The 23,153-nt window shown below is 32.3% G+C and overlaps 1 long non-coding RNA gene across 1 annotated transcript; it reads right to left on the reverse strand.

The window, feature by feature from the left end:
- Positions 1-4,201: 4,201 nt before the first annotated feature.
- Positions 4,202-5,557, reverse strand: LOC128292894 (uncharacterized). The gene is made up of 2 exons (XR_008282870.1): positions 5,440-5,557; positions 4,202-4,490 (listed from the first exon to the last, which is right to left on the reverse strand). It is a non-coding gene; the product is annotated as an uncharacterized LOC128292894 (long non-coding RNA).
- Positions 5,558-23,153: the final 17,596 nt, after the last annotated feature.

The following is a 23,153-nucleotide window of genomic DNA, read 5'->3' on the forward strand; positions in this document are numbered from 1 at the left end:
CGAATTAAACAACTCGCATATTCTTTTTCTCATCAGTATTTAATCAAATCCCATGCGCTTTACATCAATCATTACTCGAACTTCATACGATGTTGAAAACTATTATTACGCACCGAACTTCTTGTACTTGTTCTATAATCAGAGTATAAACCACGTATCTCAATCAGAAATAATAGAAACCACCATACCATGTAATCTGATAATCTCAGAAACCTAGATTTCAAACAATTATTGAGTAAGAAACTTATTCATACTAGAATAGAATATACAAGCTTCACCATACCTTCGATGATTACTCAAATACCATCTTTCTTTTTCAAAGATCGAGATAATTCCAATTCAAACCCATAGAAATTATATCCCACTTCCATTCTGATATCCTTTCTAGCTGTAACAGTTCTGAAGATATCTGTATCTGATATAAACATTTATATACAATTTCAAAGTACTACTTTTCTTTTCCAGTCTTCAACACATCTTCCTCAAATCACTGTACATCTTATTCTTCCAAAATGCATAGACATAGTACTACTATAATTTCATGCAAATTCTCCTGTATAAGTTCTGAATCTCTCTGTTCAGCTTTTATTTCTAAATAGCAAACAACCATCATATCCAATCTGAAATGTTTAATCAGAAATCTGTATACTATATCCATTTAATCGATAACTCATTACCACATTTCTGAGCTTCGCAGATCTGCTGTAAAGAAGTCGGTTTAATTTTTTTTTATATCTACCAAAATTGAACCATCTTCAAATGATAACAGTCAGATGTTCATAGCTCATAACACAAAACAAAGCTTTCAACTTGAATACACATACATTCATTGTCTTTTCGGATGATAATTAATTATCATATCTTGATCTTTTAATGCAAGAACAATAACTACCACTTCTGAATCAGGTATCAAATAATTCTTCCCATGTGATTCTAACATTTCGTAACATAAACCATTACTTCACTTTCTTCTCTTTTTTTTTTTTTTTTTTTACATCGAAACACTGCTATCCCTGTAAACCACAAGTTTCTTTATCGGATTTCAGACTGAACCAGAACTAGTGCTTCAGTTAACTGAGCTTTCAACTAATCAGAACCTTGCTAACGTCTATCAGATCATTCCAATTCCACATCTTACTATAATAACCGACTAGTTTTAGAAAACCTCTGATTTCAAATATATTTTTTCACTATCATTTCAGTTACAAAATCTATAGCACATTCAACTTCTTCAATCAACAGTAGTTCGGGTAACTCTTCTGGAAACACATTAGAATTCTCTTGCACTATTGCCACTGATTTAAACCTTAACTTAAATATTTTAATATTCAATACATAAACAAGGTAAATACCATGACCCTTTCCGTATATATATCTATGTTGGCATGTTCAATATCACAATAGACAATTAGCTCAATCTTCTCTGATTCAACAAAACATTTCATCATCTTGATCTTGCAACATATTATACTTCTGCTTATAATTTACCACCATATCATGCAGAATTAACCATTCCATTATTGAGATTATATCAAACAGTAAGAACATCAAATCGTTCAGAAAACAGTAGTATCATTATCAAACAGTTCCTGCAGATCTTATCAGCCCATAAATACTAATCTGAAAAATTTAATGCTTCAACCCAAAAATTTCAGCAAACCCAACAGGCAAATCTTTAATAGATACTGAACTTATGTAATCATAGGAATAGTCAAACCAAGATCAATTTAAAATAATCATATTAGTGTCGATAAAGAAGAAAGTACCTGTAATGACATCCGGTAGAGATAAATCTTCTCATATATAATTAACATATACCCTGGCTGATGTTCATTCTCCAGATTTTACAGTGAAGTCATTTGTCACACTTCGACTTTCACTCGTATTTTTGAGATTACAGGGTAACCTACCTTTGTTAACTACATTACTCGATCTTGAACTCTGAATAATGTTTTTTTTTTTCAATTTTCTTCAAGCAATCACTAAGATAATAATCAGGAGAATCATGTCTAACACATATTCCATTCCTTATTCTATATTCTTCAGCTTCTGTCTTCATTTAAACCATCTTCAAACCATTTGTATCATACAGTTTCTATCGGAATATACCTCGATATATTTATTTAATCAAAAATTCCCTTCATACACAGTTGCGTTATATGATCCTGTTTAAGCTTCAAGAATTACATGCGTTTCGATCAAGAAATCTCGATCGATATATATATATTTCTTTCGAACTCATCTCGAAAACTTTCAAATAACCCTTTCTTAATCACAACATAATCAATGTTTTCTACCACTGGTAAGCTGAATCTTTTAACAGAAATATCATACCCTTCTAACCTTTAATCGGTGATCAGAATAATTCATTTACAATCCCGATAATATTCTCTAACCAGGTTTCAGTTTCTTTCAAGATCATTCTCAACTGTAATTCTCAATTCATCCACACCATATATATACATGTCCAGATCATTAACAGCAGATAACTTACCCGTTCAGACAAGCTCTATACCTTGAAGCACTTGGAACCGATTGAGAAACAGGAGGGTAGATATCATAACAAATACAATTTCTTCTATTCATTGAAAACATCGTTATAATTCTAAATAATTATGTATCCTTTTTTTTTCTATTATTTCATCAGTCATTATTCAGTAATTAATTACCCATTGAGTTTATACCCAGTGTTGTTGATTCAGTTTTCATCTAATTCACGAGACTATTCGTCTCCAGTACACATTTCATAATCAATACCATCGATATTTTTGTCTAACATTTTCACTATAAAACAGTACCAAACAAATATATCAGCATCCGATCCCGACTCAATTTCGACTCAATTATGGCATATACCCCTAGACTCAATTTCGAGCTCGATTTAGTCCGAGAATCGGCTAAACCTGAATAGCTCTGATACCACTAAATGTAACGCCCCCTAACCCTATACCGTCATCGGAACAGGGTTACGAGACATTACCAGTCAGTACAATCCAATTTCGGTCATTAATTAAAATAAATATTTACATACATCCTAGTTTTAAGATGTCGTCCCTTTAATGGGCCCTCGTCCAATATGAACAGTAAATTCAATTCGGGACTAATTTAGAATCACTACGAATTTTTAGTAAATTTCAAAATTCATACTACATACCGTTACCAACCATAATTTACTCATTTCATGAGTACATCTACAACCTAAATGACTCTCATAAAACATCCTAGGTACATGCCATTACCAATAATTAACACACTTTACCTTAATGAATTCGGGATCGAACTGGGATGCTGATTCAACGTTCTATCTTTACTAAACTGCATGACGAAACAAACCGTCGCTGAGTATGGTATACTCAATGGTATTTCCATAATCCGAACACTTAATAATATAACAATTAAACTTAAAATCACAATAACAATTATAAGTATTCATTTATTTGTTTTATAGATAAAATTTAAATTACTTACCATATAAATTCTATACAAGTCATATAACAAACACAATAACATATTTGTTCAATTCTTTTCATTTACTTACCGTATAAATTCTATACAATATATTTACAATTCACTTGTTTTCACACTTTACTTCTTAACAATATACCATTTTAATTCATTCTAACATCAATCATCATCCATTTGAACTTCACTCATTTCATGAACCTTTTGGTTCATGTTTTCAATCTCATATCTCAATTTCAATTCTCAATTCAATTTCTCATTTCATTCCAATAGCTCAATCAATCAAATTCACTCGACTTATCTTTTCACTTATTTACCCCTATTAACAAGACTCGGACCTTGGCGGATACGGATCCAACCATACACACCAATATGGCACCCAAGGCCTCATCGGATAGTTCAAGCAATATTTGACACCCAGTGTCTCATCGGCCTAGCCAAGTAAAGTTGGTACCAGACCTCATCGAATCTATCCAAGAAATATAGTGACACCCAGTGTCTCATCGACTCGAGGTCGAAGAATCCTGAACACTTCCCAATCCTATGGCATGCCAATTATATCCGACTCAGCCCGATCATCATAATAGGGTATTCTTACCCTTTCAATTTTTTCAATCAATACACATTTTAATTAATCACATAAATTAGTAATCCAATACAACTCAATTCACTTTTCAATAACAAATATCCAAATATCACAAATCTCATATTTAAAATTTTCAAACAATTTATATTTCAATTCAATTCAAATAATCAATATATATTCAATATTCAATATATATATCTATATATATATACGCCAATTCAATCAATATAAATTCAATAAATTCATCACATACTATATCAATCCATTTCATTTGCAAAACACAATAATTCTTACTTCAAAACACTTAATATACATATTAAGAAATAAATTCAACAATTAAGTATTAGGTTCGGATTATAGAAATACAAACCGTAATTTTCGAGCTAACCCCCGTTGACTTTGTCTTGTCCTTTCTTAGCCGAGATTTCTGGTACCACATTGACTACGAAATTAATACAATTCATAATCATTAATACATTACTAATTCATATCTTGAGTTATAGAATTCTAAATTAAGATCCGCTAATTTTTCCTGAAACTAGACTCACAAATCTTCTTACAATAAAATTTTCAGAATTTTTGGTTTAGCCATTAAGTACAGTTTATTCTTTAAATTCACCCCTATTCTGCTGTCTGACAATTTCGTCCATTCTTCACTAAAAATTAATTATCTCACAGTACAAAACTCGGATAACATTCTCGTTGATTTCTAATAAAAATAGACTCATTAGGGATTCTAAACGTATAACTTTAAGCCTCTAATTATTTTTATTCAATTTTTGGTGATTTTCCAAAGTCAGAACAGGGGAACCCGAATTCATTTTGACCTTGTCTCACAAAATTCATTATATCTCATAATTTACAATTCAATTGCTTATATTGTTTCTTCTATAAGAAACTAGACTCAATAATATTTAATTTCATATTTTATTCATCCTCTAATTCAATTTCTAAAATTTTTGGTGATTTTTCAAACTTAGACTACTGCTGCTGTCCAAAATAGTCTTAGTACAAAATGTTGATTTACTTTAATTTCAATTTAATTCTAACTAAATTCACTTACTTTTCTATCTTAATTCATACTTTATTTCTATTCAAATTTCATCCATACTCTCATTTAAATATTAAATTTCCAGCATACTTTCCTAATTTCAAAATTTCATCAAATTAGTCCCTACAACATAAAACTTATAACTTACTTTACAATTTGATCCTATTATCAATTCTAGCTTGAAATTTACTCAATTAAACCCTTAATTCACTATTTTATTCAACATGAACTATACTTGAAAATCTATAAACTCTCAAAATATCAACTTAATTTCATCAAAGTCTTGTTCCAAAGCTTCTAAAACATCAAAATTTAAGAAGAAATGACTTAATTGACTTACCAAATTAAACTTTGAGCCTTGAAACCCAAATTTTCCTTTTTCTTTTTCTTTCTTTCTTTCTCCCCTGTTTCTTCTCTGTTTCGTTTGCTTTCATTATGTTTCTTATGTTTCTTTACTTATTTATATAATATAATATATAATATAATATACTATAATATAATAATAATTTAATATATATTTTAACACATAAAAATCTCAGATTTTTTTATGTTTATGCCGCCTCACTTAGGACAAATGGCATAATTGCCATTTTGGTCCTCTTCATTTTCTTTTAATCTACAATTCAACTTTCATCCTTTATTCAATTTAGTCATTTTTTCTAATTACTCTTAATTAAACTAAATTTACTTAATTAAACTCTAATTAACCACTCAATTGACTTCGTAAATATTTTTAATAAATATTTACGAATCCATTTTTCAGAAACGGAGACCCGAAAATACACTTTTTCGGTAACAATAAAATTCGGGTCGTTACAGCATTTAACGCCCGAAGAGCAAATAATGATGATTTCCGACTAAATGCATCTGCCACTACATTTGCCTTACCCGGATGATGATCAATGATAAGATCGTAATCTTTCAACAGCTCTAACCATCGCCTCTGTCTCAAATTCAGCTCTTTCTGCGACATTAAATATTTCAAACTTTTATAGTCTGTATACATATAACATTTCTCTCCATATAGGTAGTGTCTCCAAATTTTTAAAGCAAATACTATGGCAGCTAATTCAAGATCATGTGTAGGGTAGTTCCTCTCATGTGGTTTCAACTGTCGAGAAGCATATGCTACAACTTTTCCTGACTGCATCAATACACAACCTAAACCATTTAGAGACGCATCACTATATACTACATATGGCACACCTGATTCAGGCTGAGTTAACACCGGAGCCTCTGTCAATATTTTCTTTAATTGATCAAAACTTCGTTGGCACTCATCAGACCATACAAACTCAATATTCTTTTGTAATAATTTAGTTATCGGTGAAGCAATCAGTGAAAAATCTTTCACAAATCGACGATAGTAACCAGCTAATCCAAGGAATCTTCGCATTTCCGTAACATTCTTTGGAGTTTTCCAATTAATCACCGCTGACACCTTACTCGGATCTACCCGTATACCATCAACTGACACAATGTGACCCAAGCATCCCACTTCATAAAGCCAAAATTCACATTTACTAAATTTTGCATATAACTGTTTTTCCTTAATATCGTAGTACAATTCTCAAGTCTTGAGCATGCTCGGATTACGTCTTTGAATAGATCAGATATCGTCAATAAACACAACCACAAATCTATCCAGGTAAGACTGGAAAATTCGATTCATTAAATCCATAAAAGCAGCAGGAGCATTTGTCAAACCGAATGGCATAACTAAGAACTCATAATGACCATACCGAGTTCTAAAAGCTATTTTCGGTACATCACATTCCTTTACCTTTAACTGATAATACCCAGATCGAGATCTATTTTAAAAACATCAGTAGCATCCTTAAGTGATCGAATAAATCATCAACACGAGGCAAAGGATATTTATTTTTAATCGTTACCTTATTCAGCTGCCTGTAATCTATGCACAGCCTCAATAAACCATCCTTCTTTTTCACAAATAAGACAGGTGCACCCCATGGTGACATACTCGGTCTGATAAACCCTTTGTCTAACAGTTCTTGCAACTGCGCTTTTAACTCTCTTAATTCTGCTGGAGCCATTCTATACGGTGTCACTGATATGGGAGCTGTTCCCGGAAGCACATCTATCACGAACTCAACTTCTCTATCGGGTGGTAAACCTGGTAATTCTTCAGGAAATACATCCATGAATTCATTTACAATAGATAGTTGCTCTAACTTTGATTTAGAACTTCGAGTATCAAGAATATAGGCTAAATAAGCCTCATTTCCTTTACGCAACAATTTCTAAGCAGACATAAAGGAAATCATTCTAACCATGTCATCCAAATTTCCAGATTCAACCAAAATAATATCTCTTGTTTGACATTTCAAGCTAATTCGTTTTTCTCGACAATTCACTACCGCGTCATGTTTCATTAACCAGTCCATGCCCAAGATAATATCAAATTCACGAAAGGGTAGCAGCATCAAATCAGCGGGGAAATTACAGCCCTTAACTTTCAGTGGACAGTTATGACATATTAAATTAACTATCACACTTTGACCTAACGGATTTGTAACTTGTACATCATAATCAGTAGGCTCAACAAATAAATTCTTTTCAGATGCTAACATAGTACAAATATATGAATGAGTAGACCCAGGGTCTATTAAAGCATACACAGGAACATCATAAAGATAGAAAGTACCAGCAATTACATCTGGAGCTGTTGCTTCTTCTCTTGCTCGAATGGCATAAGTACGAGCAGGAGCCCTAACTTCTGATCGGCTAGTAGTATCTTTCATACCCGAACGAGTAGCCCTGTAGCACTGCTCTGACCAGAGCGTCTTCCTTTTTGAGGAAGAATTTTCTGTTTCTCTCTCTGTTCCACTTCTTCTACTTGTAATTGGGGACAATCATGAATAAAGTGATCAGTGGCCCCACATTTATAACAAGCCCCTAACTTACTTCTACATTCACCGGGGTGACTTCTTCCACAATGTTGACACTTAGGCCTTTGGGTATTTTGTACACTACCTACACTAACAATGGTCTCATCGGATGCTTTGTAATCGATTGTCTTGGCCTACTTTTTCTGATCTTTCCAGATCAAGTGGCTCATTGAATTCCTCTTTAGATTTCTTCACCGGTAAAGCCGAAAATGACTTAGATGCACTTCTTTTGAAAGATTCTTTACTTCTTCTATCTCGTTGCATCTTTTTATTATATACTAAACTTATTTGAGCACTTAACCAAATTCAGATAATTTATATCATACTTTTCAGAGAAGCTGTCCAACTGCATCATAGTTGCTAAATAATTCATATCTTGAGTTATAAAACTCAAAATCCAAATCCATAAATTTTCCCCAAATTTATACTCATATATCTACTTACCAATTTTTTTATATAATTTTTGGTTGGTCCAATTAGTACAGTTTATTAGTTAAATCCTCCCCTGTTTCAGGGTTTGGCTACTTTGACCCCTGTGCACTACGAACCAAATTTCTCTCTGTAAAAAATTCAAATAACCATGCTGTTTATTTCTTTTAAAAATAGACCCAATGAGGAATCCATACATATACAGTCTGACTCATAATTATTTTTGTGCAATTTTTAATTATTTTCTAAAATCAGAACAGGGGATCTCGAAGTCATTCAAACTCTGTCTCACAACAATTTAAATATCTCATAGCATAAAATCCAATTGTATACACCGTTTCCTCTATATCAAACTAGACTCATTAGGCTTTAATCTCATTTTTTTCTTAGCCCTTAACTCAATTTCCACAATTTATGGTGAATTTTCAAAGTCAAACTACTGCTACTTACCAAAAACTATTTTAGTACAAATATTGTTAACTAGTTTATAACATCTTTACTTCAATTCATTCAAACTCTATACATGCCATATAAATCTTTAAACATAAAACAAAACTACGGAATTGATCTGAATAGTGTGCCCTGTTGTGTTGATCCGATCTACCAACTTCTCTTTAATTCAATTTACAAAAGAAATTATCAAACACACACAAATAAGCTTATTGAAGCTTAGTAAGCTCATAGGCATAAAAACACAAATCATATCAAATATTGTACACAATCATATATCTATTAGTTTAACTATTTCATCCTCCAAATCACAATTTCATTAATAACTCATTGGAATAATTTCCATATGGCTACTCACAATTTAACTCCCTTAGGCCCATTTCTCATTTACTTCATTGTTAAATTAGGGAACAATAAGGGAATTGAGTGCTTCATTATCACATTACCATAGTAAACTATGGACTTTCACATTGTTACGCATCACACACCGAAGCCATATCCCAGACATGGTCTTATACGGAATCACATTATCACATTATACCGATGCCATAGCCCAGCTATGGTCTTATACGGAGTCATATTATCACATTGCACCGATGCCATAGCCCAGCTATGGTCTTAAACGGGCGCACTTATCACATATTTTTCGTCAATTCATTAGGGTCACAGAATAGAAGCACTCAAATCCATTGTTCCTACTAATTTGTACTTTTAGTTACACATTATTTATTAGTTAATGCAAATTGATAGTATTCATCAACAATAAAATACTTTAACAATCATAAGATTTTCATATCAAAACATTGAACTTTGCCATATGAACTTACCTGGACTAATTTGCAAAAGTCGTAGAAATTCAGGGGCTATTCTTGAATTTTCTCCTTTCCACGATTCAGTTCGTTTTCTTGATATGATGTAAAATATGAAAAACCAGCTTTCTCCAGACCTTCTATGACGTTTTGGCTGATAAAATATGAAGAGATCTCTAGATTCTTCAATTTTATTCTTATTTTATATGTTAAAGTTGTAAAATTTCCAATTTTGCCCTTATTTCCTTATTTTTCTGCTGATTTTCTTGCCTTTGCCGTCCAGCCTATTCACTTTTAGGCTTAATTTCCTTTAAATCTTCCTTCTTTTAACACTTGAGCTATTTAATCCTTTTAGCAAAATTTATTTTTATTACAATTTAGTCCTTTTATTTAATTGACTACCTAATCGTTAAAATTTCTCAACCAAACTTTAATACTAGCTAAATGAAACTTCATAAATATTTATAAAAATATTTTATAGCTTGATTTTCAAATTCGAGGTCTCGATACCTCGTTTTTGACCCGCTTGACCTAATAAATTCTTTTAATTCACTAATTTCACCATTTCACAAATTCTTCTAAATTCTTACTTGACTCATAAATATTAAATTACTATCTTGTTCAATCTTATTTGTCGGATTTAGTGATCTCAAATCACCATTTCCGACACCACTGAAAATTAGGCCGTTACATGCAAAGTGCCTTCGCTTGTACATCAGAGTAATATTTTGTTGTATTTATGTTTTACGAATAAGCAAAAAAACAAAGGGAGAAAAAAGAAAAAGAAAAACGCAAGATTATCATACATGTAGAAATAGAAGAGCATGTATTGCAAATTTGTTCTACTTTGGATGCATGGCATGCCCAAATCATATACACCGCCAAAAGTGAAAGGTGGTGAAAAAAAAAAAGAAAGAGAGAGAGAGAGGAGGAGAGAAAAGACATCAACGGGGAAAGGTAGATGGGTCCGGCAACAAGTAAAACTCATAATGAGGTGCTCAATGGCTCAATGCCACTATTTCTAAGTTAATGATCAAATGTGAAAGTATTTTTAGGATAATTAAAACAAAAGTGAAACATGGAGGGACAAGCCTCTCAAGAGTTGGAGGAGGTTGAGGCTTTTTAAAAATGATCAAATGTGAAAGTAATTTTAGGATAATTAAAACAAAATTGACTTTTGAAAATAAATTTTGTATTGTTATAGTTTAAATTTATGCATTCTAAATTTATTGTTATTTAAATTTTATCCTTTTATTATTTTTAATACCTTCCTTACTTTAATCCATAATTCTCTATACTTTTAAATTAAAAAAATACTTAAAACATGATTGAACTCATATTATTTTTATTGTTACAATAGAGTCAATGTTAACTAAATTAAAACTCAACTGAAATTTATTATTATTTTTAAAATCTTTAAATTAATTGAATTTTCATAAATATAAATCAAAATCATGTTATTTTAAATTAATTTTAGAACTTTTTGTTTAAATGTTTTACGAAATTATAGACGTGATAAATATATTTATTATTTTCAAAATTGTAGAATTTTTATTTTTAATTTATATTTTAAAAATTTTAAAATCATTAATTGGATGTGTAAATATTGATTGTATTTGTTGAATTTTTAAAATTAAATTTGAATTAACAAAATAAAAAAATCAGTGATTAAATTTATTATTATATTATATCATGGCAACATTTCATTTAATGATTAAATATATTTTAACTATAGAATAATTAAAATACAAAATTGATTAAATTAAAATCAATAAAATTTGAAACTAAATTAAACAGAAACATGCTAAAACGAGGATGAATATATCAGCAGTTTACTTTGTAACACACTTGCATTTAAGAATCATGAAATGCAATTGTGGTCAACTATGGTGTCCTACCATTCAGTCAATGAACATCCTTTAAAGTTCATTTATTAGGGCTCTACTTAGTCTACTACCTTACAAAACAAACCTCAAATGACAGTTGATAACTGTGTCGGCACGACAAATCTTCCATCGATTTTTTATTACATAATTTAATAATTTTATTCTAAACGTAATCATATATTTGATATAAAGTCACTTACTTCCCGAGAGCTTATTACTACTACTATTATTAAAAAACCTTGATTATTAGACGTTGGGGTTTAGCCGTTTAGCGGGAGTGTCCAATTAAAGCCGAATTCCCAATGGCGGTAAAAGCGTCTGATAGTTATAGTGGTACTTTTTCACGATAGGTTTCTTTCTCGGGTTCAACCTTTACCTCTTTTGGATAAAATACAATCTTTTTGACTGGTAAAAGTTTTCATTATAAATTAAATAATTAAAATATTAAAGGAAGATGTAAGAAATTAAACTTAAAAAAAAAAAACAACAAATTATTCGTGGTAGACTGGGTTCATGTTCTTAGTTGAAGTATTCAAAATTTAATATTTATATATTTTTATTTTTAATCAATAGCTTTTTTACTTAAAAATAATTTATTAGATTTTTCCCCAAGAAATGGAAATTAACATTTTCCTTTCATATTAAAAATGACCATAATTTTCGTCCAATTTCAATTTTGGTGTGTGACACAAGGGCATGTAATTGAATATAGAGCCAATCCGAAAAGGACACCCCTTGCACCGTTGGAGAAAAAAGAAAGCATAAATAAATAAATAAAAGCAATTACATCCCTTGGGTAGGGTTAGGTATAGAAAAGGGTATTTCAAATTAATGTACAAGAAACAAATTCAAAGCAAGAGGGTCCCATATTATTAGATCTAATTAAAACCCTTTTTCATTTTTAGTTTCCCAAATAACTTCCAATATATCACGTTGATGCTACATTTTTTTTTTCTCTCCTTATAATTTATGTGAAAAACAGGTGGTCTGAGTGAAACACGTTATATAAGGCAAAGCTAGTAAGGTGGAGACTAGGGTTGTTGTCTGTTAGCACAAAGTCAAAAGTCTAAGGTTGCCAAAAAGTCATATATAAAAAAGAAGAAATAGGTTTAATAATGATGATAAGATCAGATTAGCTGATTTGATACAATGTTTTGGACTCTAAAATTTCCTTTTATTTCTAGTCTCTTTGCATATTTGGACACCGGATTTTTCTGCTTCGATTCACAATCCTATCTACCAACTAGTGTCACGGGGCTAGACCTTTCGTCTCGCAATCCGTGCGGCCTTAGGCGATTCGCTCGTCCAAACTCGCCCAAGTCAGCCTTTACTCGAATGAGGATTCTTTAAGAACTCCTCCAAGGCACCGACTTCGTCAGTGAAGCAAACTTATGCCAAAAGAAGCTTATAAAGAACAACGAAAGGGACGCACACAAAGTGTTTGAGTAAATGCTCTCTATTCTCTTATTCACAAAGAATAATGAAACAATGAATGGAGTGAGTACAAATGAGGGGAGGCTCTCTATTTATACTTGAGCTCCCCAAAACCGACGGTCAAGATACAATTACATCGACGGACGAGATTAAAGGTTACCTACTACCAAATATAATATCATATCTTCTAAGATTACATATCTTAGATAAGATATGTAATCTTATAAAATAATATCTTATAAGATTCCATATCATATCTAAGATCTCTAAGATTATAATATCATATCATGTTTCCATATTTGTAGATGGACCTTCAATCTCTTCAAGCAACGGCCATCCGATCGGGCCAACCAGACTTTGATCCGACAAGCTTCTCCAGCAGTTTCTTGAATCGGGCCACTCACGTGGGCCAAATGATCCCCATCTAAGTAATAGACCTCCATCGGATGCATTTGGTTCGATGGTCACGGGCTTTGAACTCGGCCGTGACATTCTCCCCACCCATTCTCGCAACGTCCTCGTTGCGACTCTGAATGGCACCGACTTGATTCGCCTTGGATCCCACTCGTTGTCTTAGCTCTTCCCTTCCTTTGGGACTTTTGCCTCGGCTTGGTAAACTTCTTAACTCGAGCCGTCTTACTCGTTTGTACATCTCGATGACAAGGAGTTATGTCACTCCTTGCCCACATTCTAACTTCCCTTGGACAGAATCCTCATGATTCACGACACTTGGCTTCGCTTGGCCCAAAGTCTCTCGGCCTCCTTGCTCAAGAACTTCGAAAGGGCCCCTACGTTCTCGCCAAGTACACAAGTTAGAATGCAAAACACTATCAGAGTGTTTCGAATGTACCTTTGCATTTACTCGGGTCAACTGTCCCACATGCATCACTTCTTTTTCCTTGAAGTCCGATGCACCACCCTCCTCTCCCATAGGTGGAAGCCTTGTCAATGACTCGGCCAACTCTGACGCTTCACTCGATACGAGCCTCTTTGGTCCAAGCTTCACTGTTTTCATCGCAACTTTTTCCTCTAAGTTCGATGACAAACTCACCTCTCCCTTGGGTGGAAGCCCTCCGACGACTCACTATGCTCGGACGTTGCCTTTCCTTTGACTACGGCTTGCTTTGGGCAGGTTCCGCAACTCATGCGGACCACGGCACAAGAAGCACTTTACTCGCTTCTTTTTGCTCCTCTTAGCCCTCTTGGCTTCGGCTTTACCCTTGCTCGAACCAAGCTTCTTGGGCTCCTTGTCTGCTCCATCGTTCTCTTCGATGACAGACTTCCTCGGACACTTCCGCAACCTATGCGGACCATGACATAAGAAGCACTCGACTGGCTTCTTCTCGCTTTCGGCCTCCTTGGCTTCAACACCCCTTGCGCTCGAACCAAGTCCCAAGGCCTTACCCACCGGCTTCTTCCTAAGCGCGGATTTCATCGGACATTTCTTTAGTATGTGTGGACCGTCGCAGAGAAAGCATTTTAGCTTGTCCCTTCTCTTCTTGGGTTTTTTCTTCCCAACTCGTGGTTTCCCATTACCACAATTGTCACCGTTGCCATTACCATACTCATCCGTATCTTCCTTGTGATTCTCTTCACATACGCCCTTTCCTGGACTTGGAAGATCCAAGCTTGTCTTTCTCTAGACCAAGCTTAACCACGGATACCACTACCTTCATGGCTTCCGGCGACTTTTGGACACCTCTTTTTCCACCTTCCGTCGACCCACGGCTTCAATCCTCTTGAAAAGCAAGCATTGCTTCTCTCGGTGATATCCAAACTTTGGAGAATGAGTTCCTTGAACTCACAAACATACTCCCCACTGCGTGCCCGTTGTTATTCCTTGCAACTTTGCCCGAGCTTCTTCCTCGGCAAACTCGGGTAAACTGTCTCTTCAACTCGCATTGGAACTTCTCCCATGTTCCAATCTCACATTGCCTTTCATCGTGGTTTTACCTCGCCACCATAAAAGCGCAATATCAATAAGAAATAATGAAGCGGTTTGTACCTTATCCACATCATCCACGATGCCTTTGGCACGAAGTAGTTTTCCATCCTCCACAAGAAATTGTCCACATCACATGCAGACCTTGTCCCCAAACTCTTTCGGTTCCGGGACACACTCGCCATCTTGAGTCTTTGACTCGACACTCCTTCTTCCACCGCTTTCGACACAAGGCCGCTCTCCTCGAGCTCCTCTATTCTTGTGCTTAAAGTCATTGTCATGCCATTGTTTCCTCCTTCAAAGCCTTCACCATGGCTTCGAGAGCATTGTTCTTCTCTGTCAGCTTCTTCCTTTGGGAATCTAGCAACTCTTGCACGTTATCCCTTTGGGAAGTTAGACACGTGGTCACAAAGTCTCTGAACTGATCCTTTATGTCTTCAATACTTTCCCCACGAGCATTGTCAGACTCTTTAACGGCTTCCATAGACTCCTCAAGTTTACCCACGCACATTCTCTCGCCGACAAGATCTCCTCAAAGACTTTCTCGCCCGTATTTGTTCGAACTCTTCTTTCGACATCCCAACAGTGCCTTCGAACCAACAGCTCGAATACTTCTTGGTTCGAACTCTAGCTCTGGTACCACTTGTCACGGGGCTAGACCTTTCGTCTCGCAATCCGTGCGGCCTTAGGCGATTCGCTCGTCCAAACTCGCCCAAGTCAGCCTTTACTCGAATGAGGATTCTTTAAGAACTCCTCCAAGGCACCGACTCGTGCAGCGGAAGCAAACTTATGCCAAAAGAAGCTTATAAAGAACAACAGAAAGGGACGCACACAAAGTGTTTGAGTAAATGCTCTCTATTCTCTTATTCACAAAGAATAATGAAACAATGAATGGAGTGAGTACAAATGAGGGGGAGGCTCTCTATTTATACTTGAGCTCCCCCAAAACCGACGGTCAAGATACAATTACATCGACGGACGAGATTAAAGGTTACCTACTACCAAATATAATATCATATCTTCTAAGATTACATATCTTAGATAAGATATGTAATCTTATAAAATAATATCTTATAAGATTCCATATCATATCTAAGATCTCTAAGATTATAATATCATATCATGTTTCCATATTTGTAGATGGACCTTCAATCTCTTCAAGCAACGGGCCAGTCCGATCGGGCCAACCAGACTTTGATCCGACAAGCTTCTCCAACAGTTTCTTGAATCGGGCCAGCTCACGTGGGCCAAATGATCCCCATCTAAGTAATAGACCTCCATCGGATGCATTTGGTTCGATGGTCACGGGCTTTGAACTCTGGCCCGTGACACTAGTTTCTGGTTTAGTGATTTGATGCCATATATTTGTGTTTCGCCCAGGAATGCTTTCCCAAACCAAAAATGGAATTTGACTTGAGTGTTGAAGGAATGTTAGGTTATGTCACTTTCACCGAATATTTAGAAGATCTAATGTTGGGATTTTACAAAATCCATGCCATTTTCAATTGTTATGCTTTTTTGCATCTTAAGAATTTTACTTCTTTCTTTCGTATTCATGATAACAAACATACTTAGATAAATATCCTGTAAGAATCCCTTGCTTATTTTTGAATATACCCTCTTTCACATTCTGTCGTATAGTTTAAAATCCATTTTAGCATATCAGGCTTGATTTCTTGCATGTTTGAGAACACCTAACACCCTGCATTTTTTTTTGGTGAAAAAAAAAAACCGAAAAACTAATTAGATACATCCAAAAGGTTTGAGAAAAAACCCCTAGTCTAGTCCAATTCTAAGAAATTTCGAACCCTAAGAGAGGGAAAATAAAAAAATTGTAGCTTAATTCTAGAATATAACGCTCCTTTTATCATGCAATCAGCAGCTTCATTATGTTCTCTGGGAATATAACGCAATACCCAAGAGTTTTCCAGAGATAGAATACTCTGAATACGTCTGATTAGAGCAGAGTTTGATGTGGCTAGATTACTTCCTTCAATGACTTGAATAACGTCTAGACTATCCGAGAGGATTATTACGCGATTATGACCTCTTCTTTAAACAAGCTTAAGCCCTTCAAAAATGCCCCAAAGTTCAGCATCGAAGATCGAGCACTTTCCAAGACAACGGTTGAAACCAAAAAGCCACTGTTCATTTATGTCTCTTGCAACCCCCTAGCAGATGCATTTCCAGTATCCGAGCGTACTGCCCCATCAGTATTGAGAAAGATCATAAAACCATAATCTTGCTCTTCCAAAGGAGGACCAAAACCGCCATTAGTAGCAACTCTAGAGAGTGAAAAACACCTAACACCCTGCATTTTCAAACTTCAAATTATTCATATTATTTCTAAGTTTTTTTAGGTTCATTATTGGATGTTTCCAAATTAAGTTAATGCAAATAACCTTTATTTTATTCCATAGAAGAAGTTTTATTATTAACAATTAATTTAGCAAAAACTCCATATATTAATTAATAGAGAAATTATTTCATATATTTTTCATGGAGTATTTTTTACTCTACATGCAGATTAAGGATGTAACAAAAGTTACATTTACTTATATTTATATTTTTTATTTTTATTTTTATTACACCCTATAATATACTTGTTAAATCCTTAACTTAGTTGTGGAATATATGAAATAATTTTCCTAATTAATAAATGAAATGTAGAGTGCAATAAATGTATTAAACATGTTTAGTATACTATGGTAGGAGGTTGGGTTTTGGATGGAAGTATATGCCTTGACACTGCACTTAGGGTGAACTTTCCTCTCTCTCTTTATTTTTTTTTTCAAAAAAATATTATTTATTATAGAAAATCTTAATGCTAATATGATTTTAAATAAAATAAATGTATCAATTTTATTTTGTTGAATAAAATTATGATGCTTTATTTCTTATTAGATATTTATCTAATACAGATTTAAATCATATTATTTTATTTTTCACTTTTAATATTAATTGTATAAAAAATATATTATGATGCTTCATTAATTGCTAAAATAAGGTCGACAGAACATTCTAGTAGCTACATTAGTTTAAATTACTGTTGGTTGTGTAAGAAACTATGAATCTAGTGATGCACTTTGAGTAAGGTCAAAACTACAATTCTTGCAATAAATTATAGATATTGTGATAAAACTTCTCAAATTATTTACTTTTTGGGTCTTCCATTTGGTGTAAAAGTTTATGATTGTGACGATGGCAACACATATAATTCCAAAATGTAGGCAAAAGTAAATTAACAACATCTAATGTGAGCGTTAATTATTAATTTTTTTAGATGTTAATTATTAAATATAATGAAATACGGCCCGGTAATTTTCAATGAAAACAAAGGTCAATGCACTGACTTGAATGAGTCAAAATAAATAAAAAAAATTGCAAGGAAAAAGAATTATATGATTAGGCTTTTTTATGTGGATTATAAAGGATGATGAGCAGGCAATAGTACATAATTTACCTTACTAGGCGCAAATAAATAAATGAATTATCATAACCGGCACACAATTACTGTAATAGTTTTCTTAGGAAAAAAATTAGAATTGAATTAACATCAGTGAAATTTTCCTTAACATGTTAGGTTGAATCCTATCTTTTTGAGACATCCACATGCAAACCAGAATGATGAAATGATTTGTACGTGAATTCAAGCCGTGAAAAATATGTGAAAATATCACTAATTCAATTAATAATAGATTCAATTATATAAATTAATAATATTTTAGAAATTAAAAATAATAACGGTTGAAAAAAAAAAAAAGAGATCAATTACAAAGTATCATAAGAATCATAATGCAAAATCTGGTCATCATTCTTTATTTGAGCGGTAATCATTATAAGTTATCCTGAAATGAGAGCTATAAGGAAATCCCTTCATCAATCTAGTCAGAGTGTGAATAACAATATTTATCTTTCTCGAAACTTGTTGAATTTTCACTCTCTAATTTTTTTACAAATTTTTTGAATTTTTAGAGTTAAATTGTTGGAGATGCGGTTAAAATACTCTTTCTCCCAGGAGGAAGAAAAATAATTGAAACTTGTGAATATTGATAGCAAAGATCTTGATTACAATGGTAAGATCCTCCCTGGAGCTCCACATGAAGAAATTCAAAATATTTTTTTATTTATATATGATTTGATGATATTGACCTTTGAAGGCTCTAATTAACATTTAGTAATAAAACCCCAAATTCATAAGTTGATGCATTGGGATATAATAATTAAGATTTACATTATCAAAGTTGAAAACTTTGATGATCTCACATCATTTGGGAGGGAATAAATTTTTTTTTTTTTTGAGGTGCCTTGATTCTTAAGCAAAATCTTTTAGGTCCAAAGTCCAGTAATCCACTAATCAAAAGTAATTAAGGGCCTTTATTTTTAATGTTTTAACCGACATAATGTTTATAATTTAAAGACAAAATTATGATACGATAAGATTGCTTTGCATGCCTTGGAAGACTACTTTTTTTAACTCATTGTCGACTCATCAATACATAGATATACACACATACATATGTACTTCAAGCCATGGTTTCATAAAGTTTATCTTTATATCTTATATTAACAAAATTTTTATTTATTCAGGTTGCATTAAAAGCAAAAAACGTGGATAAAAAAAAATTATTCTTGTCCAAATGATCATATAAAAGACATATACATTCACAAGCTCGTCCAAATTTATGTATAGAGGAACCGAGAACTCAATCCTCTAATCATGAATCACATGTATACCTATGCTTTCAAATAACATGACCCGATATTTCAATTTTTATATAAAGTATTCTAATCCCTTACATTATCATCTCTCTACCTTTGTCTTCAAGTGTGTAATAGTTTATGTCTACATGACATAATTCTGTCTTGCTTTTTGTTTTGTATTGGGATATCGTGGGGTGCACCGTGCACGTGCAGTACAATGAATATATTTATTTTAATTATCAATGGTATTTATGAAGCCGAGGAAAAGGTTAGAGGGAGAAAAAAACACAAATAGAATTATTGATAGTTTTTCTTTCTTTCTTTTGTGCGGTAGAGGGCACACATTGGGACAATCTTTAATCATTATTGTCGATCAGCCCTAATCACTCTTTTCTCTTTTGAACTATAATTTTGATGTTTATATATGTATACTCCCTTTTATCTTTCTTGACCAAAGTTACAAAGGAAGTTAAGTGAGGTCTATCTTTAATGGGAGTAATGTTTGACTTAATATGCTATACAGACTTGAAATTAAAGTTTATATTTGTATCGTAATTTAAATGAAATTTATTATAAGGGTTAAATATATATATATATATAATTATTTTTAAAATAAAATCACTATATTTTATTTAATGAGAATGATATCTTCACTATTTTTATTAAAATTAATATAAAAACGAGATTTAATTTGAATGATAAATTTGAGAATTTGAGAATTTGAAAATTTTAAATTTTATTATTGTTTTTTTTCTATATGTATTTTGGATTTAAATTGTTTTTATTATATTTTGTAGAAAATGTAAAAACACTTTTATATTGTAATATTTGCTACTTTGTAAAAATGTTATGTTTTTTATTAATTTCCAAATAAGTTAGTGTCTAGTTGACTCTTGACATTAACTTATTGACAATTAACATAATATAAATATTCATATTCTATTTGTTTAATTTTTATTGATATAAATTGTAACATATTAATAATTTACTTAAATTAATTTTTTACATACACATATGGAGTTTTAATAATTTTCTTATGTAATTATATACTATACCATGCAACCATAAAAATCATCTATACTAGATTAAGGAGTTGATTGAGTTGATGTAACCTAATAACCGAGACCAAACTCAATTAGAAAATTACTATATATCCATTCATTTTATAAAACAACAAATATTATTTCGAGATATTTATATATTTTTATATTTGATAAATTTTAAAAAAATTATATGCATATAAATGTAAATAATAACATTTGAAACTCAAACATTAAAATCATCTTAACTTTATCATTTCACGTGTTTAATTTTCATAACAAATTTTTTATAAATATATTACGTAAATGTTTTCACGTCTTGTTTCTATAAGCTAGTAAATATTTAAAGTGGAAAATAGTGAACCCTACCTCTCACTCCCATCCCATCCTCTTCATCTTTTAACTTGTTGAAGCAAAGTATATTTGGGTTGATTTATTTTGGTGGGGGAATTATTTTCCTTGTCAAATATGGGATTCTTTTTACAGGAAATTGATTAGTACTTAGGAAGTGCAAATTGCAAAAGAGCCACAAATCTATCAAAGTTTTTTTCTTTAGTTTTTTTGGATTAAGCAAAAAGACGATGTTTTGGAATAAAGAAGAAAAGACATCTCTTAGAAGATCCTTTATATGAAAATACTAAAACCATGGTTGGGGGGGGGGCCCTCTTCAACCTTTACTGCCTTGCACTGGTTGGTACATAGAAAACATAAGCATGCATGGCCAACAAGAAAAATCATGCTTCTTGTCACAAAAGAAAACCCATCAAAGAGAGTGGCAGAAAATGGCTTATTACATCTTCCAAATGAACATATATATGCTGTTCGGTGATTCGGTCCCTTACTCATCTCTTCTTTACTTATTTTATTTTCATTTTTGTCTCAAAGAGAATCCCATGATCATCTCCCGGATACAAATTTTCAGTTTTGGTTAATACCTTATTTCAATTATTAAATTCCATAACCTAATATCTTTATATAATAACCAAAAGTTAGCCCTGCAAAGTAACTTACCCATCGACTTCCCAATATGGGTTCTGATTTTGGGTAGTAGAGGAGAGGACCAGCTGCTGAAAGCAGTAAATAAAGCCACTCAAATGCAGGTTTTGTTTTCCGTGGAAGTTCAGGATTCTTGGTAAAAAAGTAAAGGGAAGAAGACAAAGATTGTTGTTTGAACAAAAAGCGGTTTCCACGTTTTCATACGCGCGTGTTGCTCAAGAGATTGAGTTACTACTAAGGATAAATTTGATAAATTTTGTGTAATTGGATATAAATGAGATTTTTATTTGATTTAATTTTTATAAATTATTAATGTAATTATATAAAAATAATTATAGTTATTTAATATAAAAATTAATTGATGTATTTATTTTTATAAATGTAAATGATTAAATTAAGATTAAAATTTTATATATACATTTTAACCGCTTAGAATACGTTTCAATTTTTTATTGCTTACTTCGGTTTGGTGTTCGGTTTCTTATGTTATTGTATGTAGAAACGCTTTTAAGCCTTGATGGGCTTTATCGCTAAACCCAAATCCAATTATAGTTTCTTGGTTGAGTTACGTGGACTGGGCTCAAGAACAAGGCTTGAACTATTTCCTTCAAATTCATATCCATGCAATAATCCTCAATCTCTTCGAGTAAATATATATATTTATTTATTTATTTATACAAAGGAACCAGATGCACGTCAATCATTTAGTATCAATAATTTGTGCAAATTTCAAGTCTATTGACGCATATTCAAGACGTGAATTTTGTGTGCAAATTCATCCCTTATCCCCAATTTGAATATATATATATATATATCTTTATCGGTGGTGTTGATACAAAACCGACTTCTGCCTATAATGTAGAAGGGTTTAGTCCAAAAACTAAGCCCATTTAGATTTGGATCCACCTTTTAATATTAATTGTTTTATTCCAGAAATCCTTCCTCGGGCAAGCAAAATATCTTTTATCAAGTTCAAACCCAATTTACAAATCCAACTCTCTTTATGAACACGGTACTTTGACTAATAAAATAGGAAGGATATATTTTAAAATTATATATAAATTTTAATTTAATATATAATTTAAAATTAAATCAATTCTGCATTAATAATTAAAAATAAAAATTTAATGTATAAAACTATACAAAATAAAAATTATATATAATATTACGTGTTGCATTAAAATTTATATATAATTTTATGATTTATCCTAAATACAAATTACCTTGAATGAAGAATAGGGGAAAATAGATTTAATGGATTCAACCTCCACCTTTTGCCTATACAATTCTATAAAATTTCGGTAAAACTGTTTTTTTTCCCGTCAATGAACTTTCATGAAGCGGAACATGATTTCAAAATTTTCCATCAATATATATGTATCATACAAAAAAGACAAGAATAATCGAAGGGAAAGATCCACCCGTGAACAAAGAAAGCACAAATCAATTTTA

The sequence above is a fragment of the Gossypium arboreum genome, chromosome 5 (assembly GCF_025698485.1).
Source record: "Gossypium arboreum isolate Shixiya-1 chromosome 5, ASM2569848v2, whole genome shotgun sequence".
Taxonomy (NCBI): domain Eukaryota; kingdom Viridiplantae; phylum Streptophyta; class Magnoliopsida; order Malvales; family Malvaceae; genus Gossypium; species Gossypium arboreum.